We start from the raw sequence: 23,042 nt of genomic DNA on the forward strand, positions 1-23,042 counted from the left end.
AGAGCCAGTGTGTGAACTCAGCTCTTCCTCAATGGAAAGTATGTTTCTTTTTCCCCAATAGACTACCTGTTTTATTGGTTAATTTATTCGTTCATTTAATTATTAAAAAAAAATCAATTCTTGAAAGCCTTAGCAGTGTCAAGCATGGTGTTTACTGGTAAGGCAAAGACTAATAAAATATGCAGTCAAATAAGGATGCAGGGAGTAACCCGATGATCAGAGCCAATGGCAAGTGCTGTAACACAGATATACAACATGGTGTGGAGAACACTGGGGCCCTTTAACGAGGAGGGTCAGGGTAGATGCCCAAGAGCTGGTGATACTGGAGCTGTGGTCCTGGCTGTGTACTGTGGCAATTGAGGAAGAGTGGGCATTTCTTTAGCAGGGTTGGCAGCATGATGAAAGCACTTTGAAAGAGTCTGGTCCTGTACTCCTCAAAGATGAAGCCCATTAACTCGGCACAATGTAGACACCAATCTATGAAGCTTCTCTGTGAAGCTAAATGTTTCTCCGTTTGCCATGAGCCACAAACCCAAGAGATGCTGACCTTTCTACAGAAATGGACAAGGATTAGAGGTCGGGGATTTTGTTTAAGTAGGCCACCTTTGAAGTCTTTAAGTTTCAGGAGATAAAAAGAGGTCCTCGTAGGCCTTTCTTCCGGGCCCTGCCTTTGATTCCCAGACAAAGATACGAGGAATAAGATCATTGTGTCAGAACACAAATACTCATTTCTAGGAATTTCCAAAGAGCCTAATTTCTTCCTGCATTTTAAGGCAATGCAAGGGGACATAAGCTTTTTCTATCTTCTGTTTATTTATAGATTCGATTGACAGAAACTCACAGAATAATCTTTCTCTCTCCCCCTGCTATGATGTGTTAAAATGATTAATAAGTGCTGTTTACTTAGTGCTAACTATGCATGACTCTGGGGCAGAAGCTTTATACATATTAGCTCATTTAATTTTCACAACTCAGTAAAGGAAGAAAATAAGACTCAGAAAAGACAATTGACTTCACCAAAGTCACACAGCTAAAAAAGAAAACCCCAGATATAATACCAGAATACAGGCCTAAATAGTGGGATAGATTGTCTCTTACAGACACAAATTCTTTCTCTCCTACCCAATAATCCTTCTCCTCTTTATAATTGGAGAAGTTGGCCCAAGGTACATTGGAGTAGTTTGTCACCAGAATAATGCTATTTGAAAAATGAAAATGTTATTCGGACAAAAATATGTTTCCCATTAGTCTTTGCTTATGCTGGAAATTTCCACTACTTCAAGCAAATCAATCAACACATACTTCATGTCTACTGTGAATGGAACATTGTTCTTAGCATTTGATGCCAAAACATTAAACTCAGTCGCTATTATCACAAAGCTCACCATCTAATTTACAAGCTATTTTGATCTTCAGAGCAAACCAGAAGAATAGGTTCATGACTAGAATTCCAGACCTGCTATAGAAAATGATCTGTTCCTTAGACCAAAAGGAGGAAGCTTTGGTAAATAGAGCAAAGGGTCTTAAAAATTGTCTTTATTGGCTTATTTCTTTCCTCTCCCCAATTTGGGTTACAAAAGGATATTAGATTCAGGTGTAGCTTCCATTAAGAAGGTTTTGGACAGAGCATTAATTTGGGACCCATGGGAAAGACACATAAGGGCTGATTTGTGTGGTTTATCTGAGGACTTACGGGAAACAAAAAATGGTTCTTTGACATCTCTAAGGCACTCTATCTCACCAGAAAAGGGTGAAATATTTAAGGTAGAAATTTTGCTTAATCAACAGTAAAGAATAAGGACCCACTACAGTGTTCTCTGTGCCCCACACTAGGTGGAGGCATGCCAATGGGCACCAGTTATGGACAAGGCAAGGAAACCCTCGTGGTCTTTTTGATCTCTGTTTTCCATATGAGGAGTCTGAGACCCAAGGAAATTAAAAGACTATCCAAAGATCACAGTCAGCACAGGATGAAATCCCATGCCTTCCTGCTCCAAAAGCAGTGCTCCTTCCATCACTACATTGTAACACAAAGGACCATCTCTGTGAACTCCCTTGACACAGAAGGTACATTTATATAAACATTAAAAAGTGGTATCTGCAGAGTCCACACCAATCCGTCTTTTAAATCTTGCTGTTCATGGCATTGTTATGGGAACACGCTTCGCAAAGAGCTCTCTGTAGATGCTATTACCCTGCATGGCGGCTTTGGAAAGTGGGCTGAGGAAGCTGTGAGTTTGTGCAACAGCACATGTTAACATGAGTTATAATATGTCAGGGGCCCCGTGTTAACGATCAGAGAACCTATTCAGATCCTTTAAGGTTAATCAACTCAGCATTTGTGCCAGGTGTAATGTCTAATTAAAATGATGGACGGGCAGAGAATGCCTCCAGGCAGAGGGAGGAGATGGCACAAAGAGGGAGCACCCGTGCCATATTGGTTTGGAAAATCAATAAGAGGAGCTCATTTTATCCCAGTGTTATCTGTGCATTTGCCATTCAGTGGCTCATTTGAAAAAGTGCCAACTGGCTGATGAGTAGGCTCAGTGGTGCAGTGTTTCTCAGCACTTAGGATGCTTTGGTTGGAGGGAGCTCAGCAGTGCCTAGGATGTCTCTGGAGGGGACAAGAGAGTGAGAAGTATGGCCAAGGAGATCCAGGAAGCCATCCCGGGTTCCACTTTGAGTCACCAGATCTAAGAGTTGGGAGGAAGCTAGAGAAAAGAGCCAGCAGAGTACGAATGGGGAAATCTGAGTTTGAGCCTCACGTCTGTCACCCAATAGATTCTCAACATTTGAGAAGTATTTTCCGCCCTCAGTTTCATCACTTGCAAATGCACAAAGTTATAGCATTATTTGCACTGCTAACTACATAATGTCATTGTGATGGTTGGAAGAATTTTTGTATGTGAAAATATTATGTAATAATATCTAAATTTAAAAAATATATTTAAATAGGTACCTGTATCCATTTTTACAATTCTATATTTATATGTATTAAATCATTTAATAAGTACTTCTTACTATGTGCTAAGTGCTATTCTAAGCACTGAGAATGCAGCAAGGAACAAACAGACAATGTGACTGCTCCGAGGAACCTAAACACCTAGTGGGAGAGAAAGTATCTCATAGACACTTGATTTTGGCCTACTGAGACCATAAACAAGTAAAATTTCCTCATTCCACCATTTCTTAGGAAAACCAACTCCAGGGAAACCAAGTGGCAGGGAAGTTACATAGGAAATACGTAGAGGATCAAGGAGCTTGCAAGGGATAATTATTATAAACTGATTCTTTCAAGAAGTAAATGGATGATCTTATTTAAATCACCATTAATATATGAGTAAACAGATGTTGTTGGAAATGTGTGCCATGACACCATATATTGATAGTCAATTAACTCCCGGTGAGCTGCTTTGATCATCACTGGGCTAAATTAAAAATGACTCAAATTTAAAGGTAAACATAATGGCAGTTGAAAACCACGACTAATCTAAAATAGCACCAAAGACACAATTGTATGTCTTTCCAAAATTCTGGAGACTCCAGCTGTGGGGAGTACACACAGACATAGGAGATTTTCACCATTGCCAGCAGTCACAAGACACCAGAAACCTTCACAGAGCAATAGAATCAGCTCCTCAGTAAATTTTAGCTAGGTACTAAGTTCTAATTGATCAAGACCTAATGTCGGTGACCATCAGTGTCTTTAATCCATAAATAAACCTTAGAAAAAATATGAATATCTTCATCATTCACCTTGAAGGACTAAACAATGGAAAAGATAGGTGTGATTTTATTTTTAATTTCAGTTCATTACACACTGAAAGTGATTTTGTGGCCCATCAATGAGTTGTACACTATAATTTGAGAATTAATTATAATAGAATTATATGAGCTTTCCGGGCAATGATTCTCTAATCTCAACTTGATCACTTTGTTTTGTGAGACCATTAAATCGTGGGATTGGCTGAACCACTGCAAAAGAGCCATGGGGGCATGCAGCTTGTTGAATTTGTTTGTCCACAACTTATATTAATTCATACATTCATGGTGAAACCTTTATTAGATACTTACCAGTTTTTGATTGCTTTGCTATAAACTGTGGACAAAATAAAAATTATGGGAAAGATAAAAACAATTAATTAATTGAAGATGCTCTCAATTGGCACATGAGTTCCCACCAAACAAAACTACTTTAAGTAACACGTGGCAAACTGTTAGCTATTTGTCTCATAGTCTGTGATCAATAAAACCTGGACATCATGGCACAGGGGAAATGAGTTAGCATGGGGGGTTTGGGGTGCCGCACAGTCAAAAATCTGTGTATAACTTTTGACTCCTCCAAAACATAACTATCAGTAACCTACTGTTGACTGGAAGCCATACCAAAACAAACACAGGCAATTAACATATATTTTGTATGTTATCAGCATTACATACTATATTCTTACAATAAAGTAAGCTAGAGCAAAGAAAATGTTATTAAGAAAATCATAAAGAAGAGGAAATATATTTACTATACATTAAGTGGAAGTGAATCATTGTAAAGGTCTTCATCTTCCTCGTCTTCATGTTGAGCAGGCTGAAGAGAAAAAGGAGAGGTTGGTTTTGCTGTCTTGGAGGTGGAAACACAGAAGAAAATCCATGTGTAAGAGGACTCGTGTAGTTCAAACCTGCGTTGTTCAAGGGTCAACTGTGTGTACAAATGAGTGGTCCTAAAAATAAATCACTTACAGAGCCTTAGTCAATCTGGGCTGTTATAACAAAATGTCATAACCTGGGTAGCTTGTAAATAGCAGACATTTATTTCTTACAGTTCTGGTGGCCGGGAAGTCTAAGGTCAAGGCAGCAGTACATTCAGCGTCGGCTGAGAGCTCACTTCCTGGTTCACAGAGAGTACTTTTTTGCTGCGTCCCCACATGGTGGAAGGAGCATGAATTTTCAGGGATTATGCTATGTTTTGAATGATTTTGCTCCCCTACAATTTGTAGATTGGAATCCTAACCCCCCGCGGTGATAGTATTAGGATGTGGGACTTTTGGGGAGTGATTAGGTCTTGAGGGTGGGGCTTCATGAATGAGATTAGTAACTTTGTAAAAGAGGCCTGAAAATTCATGGGACCCAGACTCAAAACACTAGGGTAAGATTCCAGTCCTCTCTACCTCAAGTTAAATTTTAACCAGAATTCCATGACTCTAGGCTCATTCTAAGAAAGCATGTTGTTAATCTTAAATAGAAGGGAATAAAGGAGAAGTCTAGAGAAAATGGTATGAACACAGGTCAGAATTTATATTCTTGTAAAGAATAGATAAAACTACACAACAAGAGATAATAGTTCATTTTGAAAAATTAAAGAAAATGTGTTTTTGTTGTTGGTGTCATGGGTTTCAATAGGAAACAAAGAAAGACCCAGTGTGATCATGCATCAGAGGAGTGATCAGTATGCAATTGAAGGGAAAAAGAAAGGAAGAATGTATAATTCACTGCCTCCTTCTGTACCTTGCACCTTGCTGAGTTTGAATGTTTGTTTGTTTTTAACATGTATGGAAGAACTAGTGCAGATGATTCTGGTAAACGTGGCAAAATTTAACCAATTGAGTACTAAAATACTAAAATTCTAGACATATTTATTGAGCAGTATCTATTATGAGGTGGGAGATCATAATGTTAATTACTACTGTTGAAAAACTCAGTTAAAAGTTGACTACTAAGAACTTCTTGAACACCTAATTATATGCCTTGCTCTGCCTTTGATGCTACAAACTTTATCCAGAAAAGTATATTTTCTGATTGTGTTTTAAGCAGTGAAAGATATAAAAGTAAATAAAGGAGGAGGATAAAAGAGAGGAGATTGAGACAACCACTACCACCATTATTGTAACAAATAAAAACACTAAGACTGAGCAATGTCCTTTAATAAGTGCCTGCTATGTGCCAAGCATCAGACAAATACTTTGCTAACTCTATCCCAATCGATACTCAACACACCTTTTGTGTCCTCCACTTTGTAGATGAGGATTTACACTGCACCATGTGTCCAGTACATTCTCTATGGCACTGACCACCACAGTGTTTGGAATTGGAAATTGGAAGTTGGAAGTTGGAAGTTGGAAGGCTGGATGGCAGCCCTAATTTGTTGAGCTCTGAACTTCCTGTGAGAAGTAAATGAATAACTCACTTAAGCTACTGTATTTTGAAATGTCTTTGTTTCTGTATTATCTGAAATAACACAGTGCTTGTTAGGATTATGATTCCCAGACCTGATTCTATAATCATTTGAGTGGTGTCCATTTTTCTTAAGTGATTCATATTAATTTTACAATAGAATTCTCTTGGTTTCTTAAATAAATACATGCCACCTCTTACTTTAGGAAAAAGGAAGTGTTGGTGATACACATAGATTAAATGTGTCCTATGATGTAGTAACAAGACCTCTTGAACTTTCTGAGTAATGGATCTGGAAATCACTTGAAAAAAGATAAACTAAGACCCAAATCTGTGCTGTTTTTGGTACTCATGTTTCTAACTTTACACAAATGATGTAAAAGAAAGAAACAGTTTTGCTTCCTTGGCTTCAAATAAACTTAATTGTTATTCTATCATATCACCCATAGACTGTGTGATTGAGAGTCATTATAACACTACTTTGAGACTCTCATAACTCAATCATTTTTAACTGGTACATAATACTTTACATATTTATGAGGTACATGTGATATTTTGTTACATGAATAGAATGTGTAGTGGTCAAGTCAGGGTATTTGAGGTGTCCACCACTTTGAGAATTTATCATTACCATATGTTGGCAACAATTCAAGTCCTCTTTTCTAGCTACTTGGAAATATACAGTACATTGGTGTTAACTATAGTCACTCTACTCTGCTGTCAAACGACATAACTCATATCCTTTATCTAACTGTATTGTAGTTAGATAAAAGATATAGCTTGTATACCTTTTATCTGAATTGTCTGTATCCCTTCACCTACCTCTCTTCATCCCTCCTAACACTCACCCACATTTCCCAGCCTTTAGTGTCTATCATTCTATGCTCTACCTTTATAAGATCAGCTTTTTTTAGCCCCCACACAGGAGTGAGAACATGTGACATTTGTTTTTCTGAACCTGAGTTATTTCATTTAACATAATGACCTTCAGTTCCATCCATGTTGCTGTAAATGGCATGATTTCATTCTTTTTTATGACTGAATAATATTCCATTGTGTGTATATACCACATTCTCTATATCCATTTGCCCACTGATGGACACTTAGTTTGATTCAGTATCTTTGATATTGTGAATAGTGCTGTGATAAACATATAAGTGAAGGTATCTTTTTGATATACTGATTTATTTTCCTTTGGATAGATACCCAGTAGTAGGATTGCTGGATTGCATGGTTCTACTTTTAGTTTTTTGAGAAATCTCCATACTGTCTTCCACAGTGGTTGTACTAATTTACATTCCAGCCAACAATGTATATGCTTTCCCTTTGCTTCACATCCTTGCAAGCATCTGTTATTTTTTGGCTTTTTAATATTAATAATAGACATTCTAATTGGGGTAAGATAACATCTCATTGTGTTTTATTTTAAAGTAGAATAAATGATAGCTGACCTGGTGTGTCACCTAGTGTCTGAAAGAATGAAATGAAGCAAAGGCTATATGAAATGCCTGTGTTATCTGGGAAAATTTCTGAGCTTTTGAGCCTGATTTTGTTCAGCGTCTTGGGAGAGTCCAAGAAAAAAATTAAAAAAACGATAAGGTACAATCACTGTCTTCAATGTCTTATCAGACAATATCAATAATAACAACAATAAATCGGAATCTGTATCAACTTGCGAATTTTGAAAGTGAAGAGAAAGTAATGATTAGCACTAACAGGTCTATCTGAGATGACTTTGGATAAAATACATCATTTTGATTGGCTAAGGCTGAAGACTGAGAAGGAGCCCAATATACATTTGAGTCATTCATGGCTAGAGGAGGCATAAAAGCAAGACTTAAAGAGTGTGAAGCCTCACAGAATTAACAAAGCCTCCCCTTTGCTTGTGAAGATTTGATTATGATACATGACATGATGATTGCATCACTGGGAAAGTGCATGACATCTTACACATTTGAGACTAGATTGAAATTTATGAGGTACCACTTTTTTGCTGTGGGTTCTTTTCCTGAGACCTGGTAATAAGGATATTGTGTTTAGATGGTGTCACGGTGGGGATAGCTATACTCTTGTCTCTGTGCTTTCAAAATTGGAGACAATGGCATGATTTCTGATTGTGCTGCACTTGAAGCGAGAGTCAGGGGCAATGAATAGAGAAGTGACATTCTTCTTTTTAATTGTATATTTCTTTTTGTTAATGCTTCAAAGCAAATGACATGAGAAACCCTCTGTAATGGTGATGAGAAGGTTTTTCCATTTGCTCATGATGACCACACGCATCTGTAGCAGGGCCGTTCTTTATTTATGCTCAACCGGGTTTCTGCAAATAGAGAAATCGGCTAATTATCTACAAATTTTCATTCTTTATCTCCATAGAATTTTAATGAACAGGAATTGCCATTTACTCATTTATATTTGTGAAGAGGGAACAATCTCTCCCTTTGGTGATTTCTCTCCCTTTGTAGTTCTCAGACCTGCTGGCATTAAAATAAATAATATTCGTGCTCGTCCTTTTCCTGTTACTAACCAATCCTCTCTATGGCCTTCCTAACCACAATTTTCTGAATCAAACTTCTTGCCCTGACATATGAGGATGAAGTAGAAATATTTTGAAAATCGTCCTTGTTATGTTGTCTGGATAGACCTGCTTCTCTGTGAAGATACGGCTTGGATTTAATTTGGTTGTACTCCACACAAAGCAATCAAGTCAAATCAACAAATACCAATTGAGGACAACTATTACAAGGCAATAAGACTGACAAAATGCCCCTTTACTGATTTCTGGCCTGAAATCTACAGACCCTAGAAGTATTTGGCACAGGGGTGCAACTTCTGTGCTGCTAAATGATCATCATCATTACCAGTAACAAGGGTTTATTATTGCACCAAAATGTCTCTAGAATCTGTCTCCTTCATCATTCCAACTGTCACGATGCTGATTCAAGCCCTCATTGTGTCTCTCTCAGCAAATATAATTCCTTTTATCTGGTCTCCTTGCCCCCTAGATCTGCTCCAATCCACCCTCTCTATGGTAGCTGAATATTTTAAAGTATAGATCATAGTTTGCCCCCTTCCCAGTCAAAAATAGTTCAGTGATGTCCTTCATCAACTACAAACTAAAGTAATATACAGCTCCCATTTAAAGAGTAAACAATATTGTTGTGGACCACCCATGAAGGTTTCAATTACTTCCATTATAACATTACTCAAACATAAGTTGAGGCATATACTTCTTAAAATAATGCTTGTGCATCTCTGCTACCAAATCAAATTTATTAATGAGACACAAACAACAGAGTGAAACCAAAAAGAAAAACAAATGCCTATACTATAATTGTTGCTTCTGAAAGTACACTATCAATACGTTGCTTATAGCAGTAGAAGCATGTGTTTGCGTGATACATTCTACTTTATTTTTTAGATTTTGAAATAAAAGATTGCGTCATTATAATAACTGTTATATTTTTGACTCTAATATTGTTTTTAATGTCTAATTACTTAGATGAACTAAGTAAATATCATAGAATCCAAGTAACAGATATGTAGAATGAAGAAGTCTAGAGATCTAATGTACAACATGAGAATTATGGTTAATAAAATTGTGCTGTATATGGGGTTCGTGATAAACAAGTAGATTTTAGCTGCTCTTGCCACAAAAACAAACCAAAAAAAAATGGGTAACTATGTGAGATGATGGATATTTTCATTTGCTTCACTATAGTAACCTTTTTACTAGCTATATGTGTCATATTACATCATGTTGGATGCCTTAATTAGACACAGTCAAATTTATTTAAAAAAAGAATCACCACAAAATTTTAAAAAATCATGCTTAAGGAAAAATAAATCCTTTATTGTATATTTACCATCTGCTATGATCTGAATGTTTGTGTCCTCTCCAAATTCATATGTTGAACTCTAGCCCCCATTGTGACAGGTGGCAGGGCCTTTGGGAGGTGACTACGTTATGAGGGAGAAACTTGCATGAACAGGATTAGTGTCCTTATAAAGAGACCTGAGGGGGCTTTGCTGCACCTTCCACCACGTGTGGACACTATGAGAAAACACCTTCTAGTTCACAGGCCTTTGGCAGACACTGCGTGTGCTGGTGCCTTGATCTTGAACTTTCAAGCCTCTAGAACTGTGAGAAATAAATTTCTGTTGTTTACAAGCAGTCCACTATAGATACTAAAATGGAGATTCAAAAAGGTTTAGATGTTGCTGAGAATTATCCAGGGGGTCTCATGAAATGTGGGATTATTTTCTTAATCTAGTGGCTTTCAAACTATTTGAAGACTTGAAACACTCTATAAAAGTTAAATCTCATTAATGACCAATGCCCCTATCCTACATAGGTCAACTTCCATTACCACTTGATATATTTTTTTATAGCACTTACCAGAAATATAATTAAATGATGGCTAGTGCATTCACTGACTCCCTACTAAAAAGAAGCTCCAAGAGGAAAGGGCCTACAATTCTGCCTTGGTCAAAACTCCATCTCTAGCACCCTACAGAGTGGCTGAGATACAGTGGACACTCAATAAATATTGCATGAATCCTAAAGCAGGTTTGGTCTGGTTGAGACTGGAGTGAGAGACTTCTAGCCAGCCACCCCATTGTCCTTCCTCAGTGGCTCCTGGAGTGGCTTAGCAATGTCAAATGTTAAACAGAGTATATTTTGGAAAAAAATAAAAGCCTGTGAAAAGTGCGGTTTTCTCATTCTTCACTGGCAAAGTGGAGATGATAATGAGCAACGGACAAGGTTTTAGTAAGGATGAACTAAGATAATGTATGTCAACACAGGTTTTAAGTTTTAAAAACTGCTCACCAATACTTGCCATATATAGAAATGCAAAGGCTTAAGAACAATTATTCTTAAATAAATGCTCTCTTCTATGCTGCCTTTGTTTAAACAAATGCTATAATTAAATGAGAGGCCATATAACCAGGACTTTAAAATCTCTAGGTCCTGTGTTAGACAGACCCGAGTCTAAAATCTATCTTCAATACTTCCTGTGTATGTTCTTATAAAAGTGATGCAACTCCTTTAAGCAGTGATTTATTTATATACAAAATGTGAGTATTAGCAGAATCTGCCTCCTGGAGTTGTCATGAAGATAAAATCACACAATTCCTAGCCTGCAGTTATAAGAAGTCCGCATAAAGTTTTGAGGGAGTTGCATTGCTATTACTACCAGGCCCTGGAAGTGCCCGATCTATGCTTTTTTACTATAATTCCGTCTCTGTATTTGCTAGCCATGAGCCAGATATTAGTGGATATAAACTCCATGAAGACAGAGGACTTTGTTTCGTTTTCTGCTCTGGTTTCAACAACTTACCTAATGCCTAGAACAGAATAGGAATTTAATAAATATTCATAGAATGAATGAATGCTAGAAGAAAAAAAAAACAGAATGGTCATTACCTACCACTTTATTAATAGCTAGCTGGACAAGTAGACTAGCATCTCCTTCCCCTCCTCCCACTAAAGCAGGGTGCAAAGCACTTAAGATCTCAGAATGGATCCAGGTTACATAGATTTTTCAATTATGGATCCACTACTTACTGGATATATGATGTTGGGCAAATTAAATGATCTCTCTGACCTCTGTTTCCACATGTGTAAGGTGAGAACAATACTGATATTTTCATCATAGGATTTTTAGTGAGGGTTAGATAAATTATTACATGTAAAATGCTTAGAGAAGTCTCTAGCACATAGAATGTGCTATATGTATTAAATATTACTATTAATATTTTATCATTTTGTTTAGTGATATGTAGATTACAAAACACTTCTAAGATAAGTATTCCTAAATTTGTCTGTTTATTGATTACATATATCATGTCATTTGATCCTCACCAGAAATCAAACATGGGAGGTACTTTTCCCATTATATAGTTGGGGGAACTAAAGCTCACAGATATAATTAACTTGCCAAGATCACACATAATTAGTAAGTAGCAGAAATGGATATTAAGCTTGATCTGAGTAACATTAAACTTCACTCCAATGTCCCATCAAAGAGTCTGAAAGATGGTCAATAGTTACAAGTCACTCAGGAGGACTTTTTCACACCATATTAATGATTCTCCACTGTGATGAGACAAAAGAAGCGCTTCTTAGTGATCCTATATGTTTCCCTAATTTTTTTCCCTTTATCACAGTCCATGACTCATAGTAAACTCTCAATTGACAGATATATAAAGAAAATACCACTAATGTCTACCACACTTTGGATACCTATGACATTCCAGGATCCTGCTCAGCACTTTACTATCTTTCTTTTGTCAATTTCACACACTGATTCTGCAAGATGGACACAATTATTAACATCTTAATAGGGAAAAATTCATAAGTTAAATATTTTTCGCCAGGCATCCTCAGCTGATATGTAGCAGAACTGGGATTTAAACATGTCTAATGACCTTAAAAGTTGACTTCATATGTTACTCTGAAGAAATGGCCAAGTGATATAAAGCTTGCTATTGAAACTATAGTCCACTTCATCAAAGACTCCAGAGAAAATGTAACACTTAATATAGCAGGTCAATGATCAAATTGGGTTCTTTCTCCGCCCACTGTCTCTCTCTCTTTTTTTCTCTCTCTCTTTCCTGACTTCAGCTTGCCATGGACAAAATGGAAATAATTAAGTGTCAATAACTAAAGTTTATTCCTGGCAAACAGCTGATGAGTATTTTCAGAGGCTCCTGTTTTTTGACCTTTAGGTGCCCTAGACAATGATGGAATCTTGTTGAAAGCTCTTTAAGCTGAAATTAATTTATGCTCGACAGTGATTAAAAGAGAAAGTGAGAAGGGGATGGAAATTAACAAATCCATCTTTATTGCTGAGATCCCATTATGATTACAAGGAGAGGGAAAAATCAACGTGGCGGGTGCCAGCTGCAATCTGGTGAGGAGTTTAAACAGCCCTTCCCGCTTGGGAAATGTCCTTGGGTGGACAGATTTATCTGTCACTGAGGCTCACAGAGAGAGGGGTTTATTTATCAGGGACTAGAATGCTGAGGTCCTTGACTTGCTTTTGGAATAAGAGGCTGGTGGCCAGAGAGCTAGCTGCCAAGAGGGACAGGCCAGGAAACTTGATAGATAAAGCCTCTTGAAAAGCAAATTCTTCTGGTGCTTCCAGAAACAGAGATGGCTGAATGGCCGTGCCCTGGGTTCTTGCTGGGCCACTCTCTTTCTCTTTGCTACATGTCTTTACGTACCAATGCACTTGTACCAGCAACTCATCCTGAGCTTCTTGGGAAAGCTCTGTGGCCAGGGACCTTGGTTCAGACCTTTGTGGGCCCACAATGCTCCCTGGACCATACATTGTATGTGTAGGAGGCTAAGCAAACATTGAAGAAGAGATGACAACCATTTCTCCATTAATTCTTCAAAAATAATACGTGCCATGCTCAGTCGCAGGCAATGAAGATAAAGATGTTAAACAACACAATGCTTTTGTCCTCCTAGAACCAATCAGAAATAGTGAGGCTCATTACCCTGTAAAATTGAAATCGGAATTTTTAAAAAGACAATTCTAGACTTGTACTATTTCAAGAGAACTAACATGTGCTGAGAACTCTCTATGTGCCCAAAATTTGACATGTGATGACTCAATATTGGAAACAATGAAAGTCAGTATTCTTTTTCTGGTTTTACAGAGAAGTGTATGCAGGCTCAGAGAGGTAAAGTGACCTCCTCCAGGGCACAGAGCTAGAACAGCTGGAGTCAGAGAGCCTACACCCAGACTGTTTATACACCAAGGGCTAGTTCTTCTCCTCTGTCCTCACCACATTACAGACATGAGGGTGAAATGAGAGCATGAGTCTAAGAAGGGCCTTACTATATAGGTTATGACTCAACCTCCTACTGGCTTTGTGACCATAGGAACAAATATTGTGTCTTACAGTGTATTGATTTTCTCATCTGCAGGAAAAAGGATAAGATTCCCTATTTTTTCTGTTTCACGGGTTAATATGAGACTCAGAGGAGACAATGTATGCAAATGTAAGTTATTATCATTAAATAGTCCAGTCTCTACTAATTCATGAACCTTCTTCATAATCAGTCTTAATGTATCTTATAATCGTTTATATTTTAAATGAATGAAACTGACAATGTTGTATCACCTCATGTAAAAATGTAAGTCAGAAGACAGATATAGTCAGCTGTGATTCTTCCAATTTATTTTAATCATCACTGGACATATTGCAAAAGGAAAAATTGCTTTACTTCAAAGCAGGCAAAACCATAGTGAGTTAATTATTTGAAAATATTCATGATACAGGTAATAGTAATAAAATAATATTTTATTTGATTCTTACTATAATCTCATGGAAATTAGTATTGATAAAAGGAAGAAACTGACAGTTTGCTTGATCCCTGAGGAAGAAGTTGTATTACTATGACCATGTACGAAGTTGTAATTGTTGCCCTAGGAGGAAACTTTAGAGGACCAGGGTTGGGATGATGGAGTTCACCAACTTACCCAATGTCTTTGGGGAAGTCATTTTACTTCTCTAGATATCAACTTTCCTTTTTTTTTTTTTTTTTTTTGACAAAGGGGTCATAGTAATATATAAATGTCTCTGTCTTAAGTTTGTAATTACTTGATGAAATATTGATTTTTCAAAATTATAAAGATACATTAAGCATTGCTTAATTGATAAGAGTTTACCTTTAAATCTGGGTCTCTCTGAGATGAAGATTTCAGGCATAACTCAAACGTGATGATGTCTTATGCAAGGGCCTGGAAGCAATGGGCCTCCTCTACCTGCAATAAAGTCCTGTCCTGAAAGGTCTGAGGAAGCTAAATGCAGGAATAAAGGCAGATGGTAAACAATTACTGTAATAATAGCAGTACAAGCACCCAATACCTCGAGATGAAATGGATTTGGAACAGGTGGCAAAAAATTGAAGCATGAGAAGTAGTTTCTACTCCCCACCTGTTCACTTTCTTTCAAAATACAAATCTTGGAATTGGAATTGTGATTCTTGGGAATTCTTACCAAGAATTAGAGAAGGAAAGAGAGAGAGAGACAAGAAAGCTTGGTCATTTGACCCAGAAGCCAAGCTCTTCTAAGGCCGTGTTAGTGTAGGAAGCAAAATCTGCAAGGGAAAAGTCAATTCACGTGGACTTGAAATGCACAGTGACCATTCATACTAGCAGTCATAGTCCAAACAAGGTTTTGAACTCTGAATCAGATTAGCAACTCTTTCCACCTTAAAGAGAAGTTGGTGACTTAAGATAAAAGTGCTCACAGAGTAAAACATCATAGCTTAGGGAGAAAGAACGAAACATTACTTCTCTTTGGGGTTATGATTATTTTTGTACCTTGTCAAACATTTTTAGTGGGTCCACGTTGACAAGGGCAAGATTTCCCTTGCTGTATTCCATAAAGCATGAGTTTCTCAAGATATCATAGATGTTATTAGAGAAGGATTCTATGGGGAAAACATGTTTGAAAAATGCTGAGTTAAATAGCTTACCAAGTTTCTTTATTGCATGACCTCTCAGAACCTTTGATATACTCTTATAAATTATGACTTTCTAAGAGGGGTGTAATATGCAGAATATTCAGACATATTTAACAAACAAGCCATTTAGAATGGTGCGTTTCCGTGGACAAATGTTGTGGCAAATACACTTTGGAAAACGCCAGTCTAGGAGATAAAATCCCAAGTTAGGTGGACTTTCTTCACTGGCATCACCGATATCTCAAGGCTGATTTCTCACTCATGAAAGTTCTTGGTTAGCTGAATCCACCGGGCACTTCTTCCACATCCCACTAGTGAGAACTCAGTCACATTATCCCCCAACAAAGGCGTTGGGAAATGAGGTCTTTCTCCTTGTCCAGGGGTAAAATGAAACATACTCACTGCTGTCTCATCCATACTAGTCACTTGGAGGCTTTCTACCCTCTGTGCCCAAAATTACCTGACATGGTCCACTTCATAATATTTTATGTTCTGTCCATCTCATTATGTTCTCGCATTTTGTTTTTGTTAATTTTGCACAATTTTTCCTTCTTCCTTAATACATCCCTTTTGTTTTCTCTGTGTGTCTGAGAGGAAACCCCATCCACCCTAAAATGTTCCATTAGAAAGTCTCTTCTACCATGGTACCCTATCTGCTTACCTTACCATATTTGTTCCAGCAAGAAGTCTTCTCTCCTGCCTATATGACTTTTTTTTTTTTATCTCTGTCATATGACAGGTACTGATTGGAGACAACTTGCTTAATATAAAATTTTGGGAAGAGTGTGGCATGATGTAGAATAACAGGGTTTTGGGAGCAGGGTCTTGGGTCTGAGTTTAAATCCTGGCTTTATCACTTACTTGCTATACTACCTCGGGCAGGCAACATTACCATTCTGCAGTGCTTCTTCACTTGAAAATTAAGGATTTAAAATCTTTCTGAATCAGGAAGGTTTAAATGACATAATGCACACAGGCCCTAAATACGGAGTGGCTTCCCCATAGGAAGCCATCTATGAATGTTTGCTGCTATCACTGTTTTCACTTTTGTTGTTCTTTGGAGCTAGACAAACAGCTTATAGTCCTGACCCTGCCACTTATTAGAGTCTGACTTGGGGAAAATTACTGTATACTTCCGAGTCTTAGCTTCTTCATTTGTAAAAATGGGTATAAATTTTCCTTCCCGAGTAAATAGCAAGAAAAATGCCTATCACAACATAGCACAATATCTGACACATAGCAGAGGCACAAGTAATTAACGAATTTATCCCCAACCACTCCTCATAATATAAGACATAAAAACATCTATTCACTTAATGATTCTATCTAGGAGGGAAAAGAAGACAGCCTCCTCCATACAGTTTGCTTTTGTGCCTGAGGACCTGGAGCCAGGCAGTTCTTCATTAATTTCCCTCTTAGTCTTCAAAACTATAAACTAAACCCAGTTCTTCTTTTCTGGTGTGAACTTGGTCACCTTCCTTCTTATACTGCCTAAGCTCTTAGGCACTTGAAGACTGTTAAATCGACCCCTCATCTTTCTCTTCTCCAGGCTGAATTCCTTTAATCTCTCATCCCAAGTTCCATTCCCGGCCCTTTAATCATTTCCTGTTGCACTGCCCTTCCATTTTTGAACAGTGGAGAGGCACAGGAGGACACAAAAAGCCCTACAGTAATATGTGGAAATAGCACAAACTTACACTACAGACTAACCAGTAAAGGACGGTGCGCACATCCACGATCAGTTAGAAATAATCAACTCTGAGACATTTCTCTTCACTCCCTACTACCAGTCCAACTCCTACTATTATCTCCAGAACCAATACCAGGTGGCATTTTACAGGTATCTCTTCCTCTATGTGTAAAATAAAAACCTAGCTATTTATGTCTGGATGTTATGCTCATTCAAAGCAACATTAAATACTTACTATGTGTCAATTGTTCTATAGACAGAGTATTTTGGATGAAGTCCTGTTGCTGTGAATACAAAAAAAGCAGTAAACAAATCACGTATAGCCATATAATGGCTATATATTGGCATTAAAGAAAACAACCATGTATGGGAAAAAACAAACAGCCTTTGCTGTAACATAGAACATGGGTCTCCCACTTATTACTAATAGCTGTGGGTATTGCATGAGTGACTCCTTTCTTTAAGCCTCAGTTTTTAATATTTGAGGAACTGGATATTGCCAACAAAACTTCAGGGCTTTCCCTAGAAATTAAATTAACAAATACACACAAAAAACTCTAGTTCTGTGTCTGACACTTAGCACTCAAAAAAATCACTTTAGTTTTCTGTGTTTGTTTTGCAAGCACAAAGAAGAAATAGCAAGCAAAGAGATCCTAGCGACAGTAAACCCTTTCCAAATAGATCGCTCAAGTTTGAGATTGTTAATAAACACTGATTTGTAACATTTCTTCTTCTTTTATTTTAAGAATGAATTTTTATTAGTGTAGGGGCACATTGCACAGGTCCCAAACTGTAACCAAACACCCCTCTTTCTAATGTCCTCTTCTTTTCTGCCTTTGTTCTATGCAAACCTCCCCTTCCCATTGTTCGCAATCACCTTTCTTCCCTCACCTACTCTCGTTCCCTCATTTTCTCTGTCTAAGCTATCTCTACCACCATGCTCCATGTTCCTTCATTTCCTTTCTCATCCTAGGAATCAGTTCTTCTCTTTCCATAACCAAGAATGATCTTGACAGAAGGAAGCAAACGTGGTTAGACTTGATGATGGTATAGTGCTGTGGTCAGGGACGTGGGTTTTGGAGTCAGAAAGCTCTGGGTTTCAATCTCATTTATTAGCTCATGACTTTGGTAAAGTGGCTTAACCATTTTTAAAAAAAAAATGATATGTGATAATTGTACATATTTATGGGGAACATGTGCTATTTTGAAAGATTCATACAATGTATAATGATCAAATCAGGGTAAATGGAATATGCATCACCTTCAATGTTTATCATTTCTTTGAGTTGGGAACATTCAAAATCTTCTTTTCTAGCTATTTTGAAATATATAATAAATGATTGTTAATTGTAGTCCTTCTACTTTGCAATTGGGCACTAGAATTTATCCTTCTGCCTGTCTGTGTTTTTGTACACATTAACCAATCTCTCTTCATTCTCCTCTCCTCTCAACCTTTACTAACCTCTACTGCAGACGTGGCCACCACTTTGCTTCTACCCCCACGAGATCAAACTTTTTCAGCTCCCACATCTAAGTGAGAACACATGATATTTCTCTTTCTGTGCCTGGCTCATTTCACTTAACGTAATGTCCTTCAGGGACATCTATATTGCTACCAGTGACAAGATTTTATTCATTTTTATGGCTGAATAAAATTCCTTTGTGTATATAAATCACATTTTGTTTATTCATTCATCCATTGATGGACACTTAGGATGATTCCATATCTTGGCTATTGTGAATAGTGCTATAATAAACATAGGAGTGAAGATAATTCTTTGACATACTGATTTTCCTTTTTTTGGATATATACCCAGGAGTGGAATTGCTGGATCATATGGTATTATCACTATTTTTAGTTTGTTGAGGAACCTTCATACTATTTTCCATAATGACTGTACTATTAGTAACTTGCATTCCCACCAACAGTGTACAAAAGTTCCTTTTTCTCCACATTCCTGACATCAATAGATATTTTTTGTCTGGGGTGAAGTGATATCTCTTATTTCCCTGATGATTAGTGATGTTGAGGATTTTTTCATATGCCTATTGGCCATTTGTATATCTTCTTTTTAAAAATGTCTATTCAGATATCTTGGTCATTTTTAATAAGATTTTTTGTTTGTTTGTTTTTACTGTTGAATTGTTTTGCGTTCCTTATATATTCTGGTTATTAATCCCTTGGATGGATAGTTTGCAAATATTTTCTCCCATTCTGCGTTTGTCTCTTCACTCTGCTAATTGTTTCCTTTGCCGTCAGGAGCTCTTTAGCTTAATATAATCCAATTTGTCTATTTTTTCTTTGGTTGCCTATACTTTTGAGGTCCTACCCAAAAAATCTATTCCCAGACCAATGTCCTAAACAATTTCCCCAATAGTTTCTTCTAGTAGTTTCATAGTTTCAGGTCTTACATTTAAGTCTTTAATCCATTTTGATTTGATTTTTGTATATGATGAGAGCCAGGAGTCTAGTTTCATTCTGCATATGGATATTCAGTTTCCCCAGCACCATTTATTGAAGAGACTGCCCTTTCTCCAATGAATGTTCTTGGTGCCATTGTCAAAAATAAGTTGCCTATAAATGCGTACATTTATTTCTGGGTTTTCTATTCTGTTTCATTGAGCTCTGTGTCTAATTTTATGGCAGTACCATGCTGTTTTGGTTACTATAGGTTTGTAGTATATTTTGAAGTCAGGTATTGTGATGCCTCTAATCTTATTCATTTTCCTGAGGATTGCTTTGGCTATTTAGAGTCTTTTGTGGTTTCATAAAAATTTTAGGATTTTTTTTTCTACTTCTGTGAAGATTGTCATTGCTTTCCGATAGGGATTACATTGAATCTGTAGATCACTTTCAGTAGTATGTACATTTTAACAATAATATTTCTCCCAATCCATGAATATATGATATATTTCCACTTTTTTTTGGTGTTCTCTTCAATTTCTTTAATCAATGTTTCATAGTTTTTATAAATATTATAGAGATCTTTCATCTCTGTTGTTACATTTAACCCTAGATATTTTTTGTAGCTATTATAAATGGAATTGCATTCTTAATTTTTTCAGATTATTTGCTGTTGCTGTATGAACATGCTACTCATTGTTGTATGTTGATTTTGTGTTCTGCAACTTTACTGAATTCATTTATCAATTCTAACATTTTTTGGTGGAGTCTTTAGGTTTTTCTAAATACATGATCATGTTATCTGCCAAAAAAAATCGATTTCTTTTCCAATTTGGATGCTCTTTATTCCTTTCACTTGCCTAATTGCTCTGGCCAGTACTATGTTGAATAAAAGTGGTGAAAGTGGGCATCCTTGTCTTGATCCAGATCTTAGTGGAAATCTTTTCAATTTTTCCCCATTCAGTATGATGTAGTTGTAGATTTGTCATATATAGCTTTTATGGCTTTGAGGTATGTTCCTTTTATGCCCAATTTGTTGAATTTTTATGTGAAGTGATGTTGAATTTTATCAAATGTTTAAAATTATTAATCTCAAGTTTCTTCATCAACAAAATCAGCTTAATAATAGTTCTTTCCTTATAGGCTTTTTATTAATATTAAATAAAATTGTGCATGTAAAGCATTTATTTCATAGTAGACTCAAAATAAAGTGCATTTATTATTTAATATATTATATATTCAATTCAGAGATAGTCTTTTAAGTACCAAGTGTTATGTTATGCACCATAGACACTAAGAAGATAATAAAGCCAGGATCCCTATGCTCAAAGAGTTAACAGCCCATTGGAGAAGGAAGCATCTATATAAAAACATAACGATCGGCGGGCATGGTGATTCACGCCTGTAATCCTAGCACTCTGGGAGGCCGAGGCAGGTGGATCGCTCGAGGTCAGGAGTTCCAGACCAGCCTGAGCAAGAGTGAGACCCCTGTCTCTACTAAAAATAGAAAAAAATTATCTGGCCAACTAAAAATATATATAGAAAAAATTAGCTGGGCATGGTGGTGCATGCCTGTAGTCCCAGCTACTTGGGAGGCTGAGGGAGTAGGATCGCTTAAGCCCAGGAGTTTGAGGTTGCTGTGAGCTAGACTGATGCCACGGCACTCACTCTAGCCTGGGCAACAAAGCAAGACTCTGTCTCCAAAAAAAAAAAAAAAAAAAAAAAAACCATAACGATCATGGGAACCAAAGAGCAAGATTTTCTGTCAAGTGAATATGTTAGATAAAAGATCACAAATAAGATTTTGTTTTAAAAACTAATTTTAATATATTGGTCTTGGCTGCCAAGGAAGACACACTAGAAAATTCTGAGGGTAATAACAGAATGAGTAAAATATAAAATGTCATAACTGATTAATAACGTCTGCCAAGGAAACAGAGGAGAGACTGTCCATCATGGAGGGTTTTAGGAGGCATATTGGAAGAAAGAACAAACTGCATTTTTGAATATTTTTGTAAGACCTATAAATTATTGTCACTTACTCTATGGCATCAATATTGTTATCCTCATTATAACTAAAATTGAAACTCAGAGAGGTTAAGTAATCTGTCTAGCTCACACAGCTAGAAAAGTGCCCTGGCCTAAATCTAAAACCAGCATTGATTTGAACACTCATACTCATCATAGTTCTGCACTCTTTGACAAGAATGGTATAGTAGAGACTGAGTAGATCTTAGTCCCTTTCAATTTTTGTTTAATGTTTATTTTATATTTGCCAAAAGTGGGACTTCATCCAGAATGTTCTCTTTCTATAGAGTAGTTTCTGGCATACAGTAATTACTTAATGTTAAATCAAGTATAACATCTGGACATACACGGGTAAACTTTTTTTGTGCACATAGGAAGAGATACCTGTAAAATACCACCTGCTGTTGGATCTTACCAGTCTCTTTCATTTTTCTGGGCTCCCAGGAAGCCTACATTTTCTAGCTTCTATTCCAGCTGGGTTTGAGCCATGTGGCTAATTCTAGATAAAGGCATAGAGGGAATGCATATATGTCATTCTCAGTGTGGCCTCTACAGCCCCCCACGGAATTCTTGGCTGATATATTATTTTCTTTTATCTGGCCTGATCTAGTGGATCCAGTGGAGGACATCAGGAAGGCCTGAAGAGACAGTGGAACCATAAGAGATAAAGAAATCTGAATCCTGTCATACCTTTTGGGGAAGAGCCATCCCAGAGAAAAGTCTAGCCCATACCAGTCTGTGATATGAGAGAGAGTAAGTGCTTGTTATGCTATGTCACTGACATTTTTGTTTTGTCTTGGAATGGATATGTTACTTATCTTGACTGATAGATGTTATCAAAAAGTATTCCATGAAGAAGTGAGATTTCCACAGGGCCAAGATGAAATGCAGGTGGGCCTTCTAGACAGAGGACCCATTTCTGGGGAAACATATTTTATGGAAATTGTTCAGGGTACTTGGTTTGGAAGTACAGACAGTGGCTCGGATTGGAGCTCCAATTTTCTATTCTTGTGGTTTCCAGGTTGGCAGTAAGAAGTTGCCTATTGTGACAGTTGTCCATTACTGTATAGCAAACTACCAAAAGCATAGTAGCTTAAAACATCAATGCTTTCATTATATTATATATCTTTGCAGGTCAGGAATTTGGGCAGGACTCAGTTGAGTCTTCTCTTCCACATGGCATCAACAAAGGTCATGTGGCTGTATTTAGTTGTCAGCTGGGCTGGTATGGAAGACTCAAGATGGCTTTATGCCTATGTTAATTATAA

The sequence above is a fragment of the Eulemur rufifrons genome, chromosome 7 (genome assembly GCF_041146395.1).
Source record: "Eulemur rufifrons isolate Redbay chromosome 7, OSU_ERuf_1, whole genome shotgun sequence".
NCBI classification, from domain to species: Eukaryota; Metazoa; Chordata; class Mammalia; order Primates; family Lemuridae; genus Eulemur; species Eulemur rufifrons.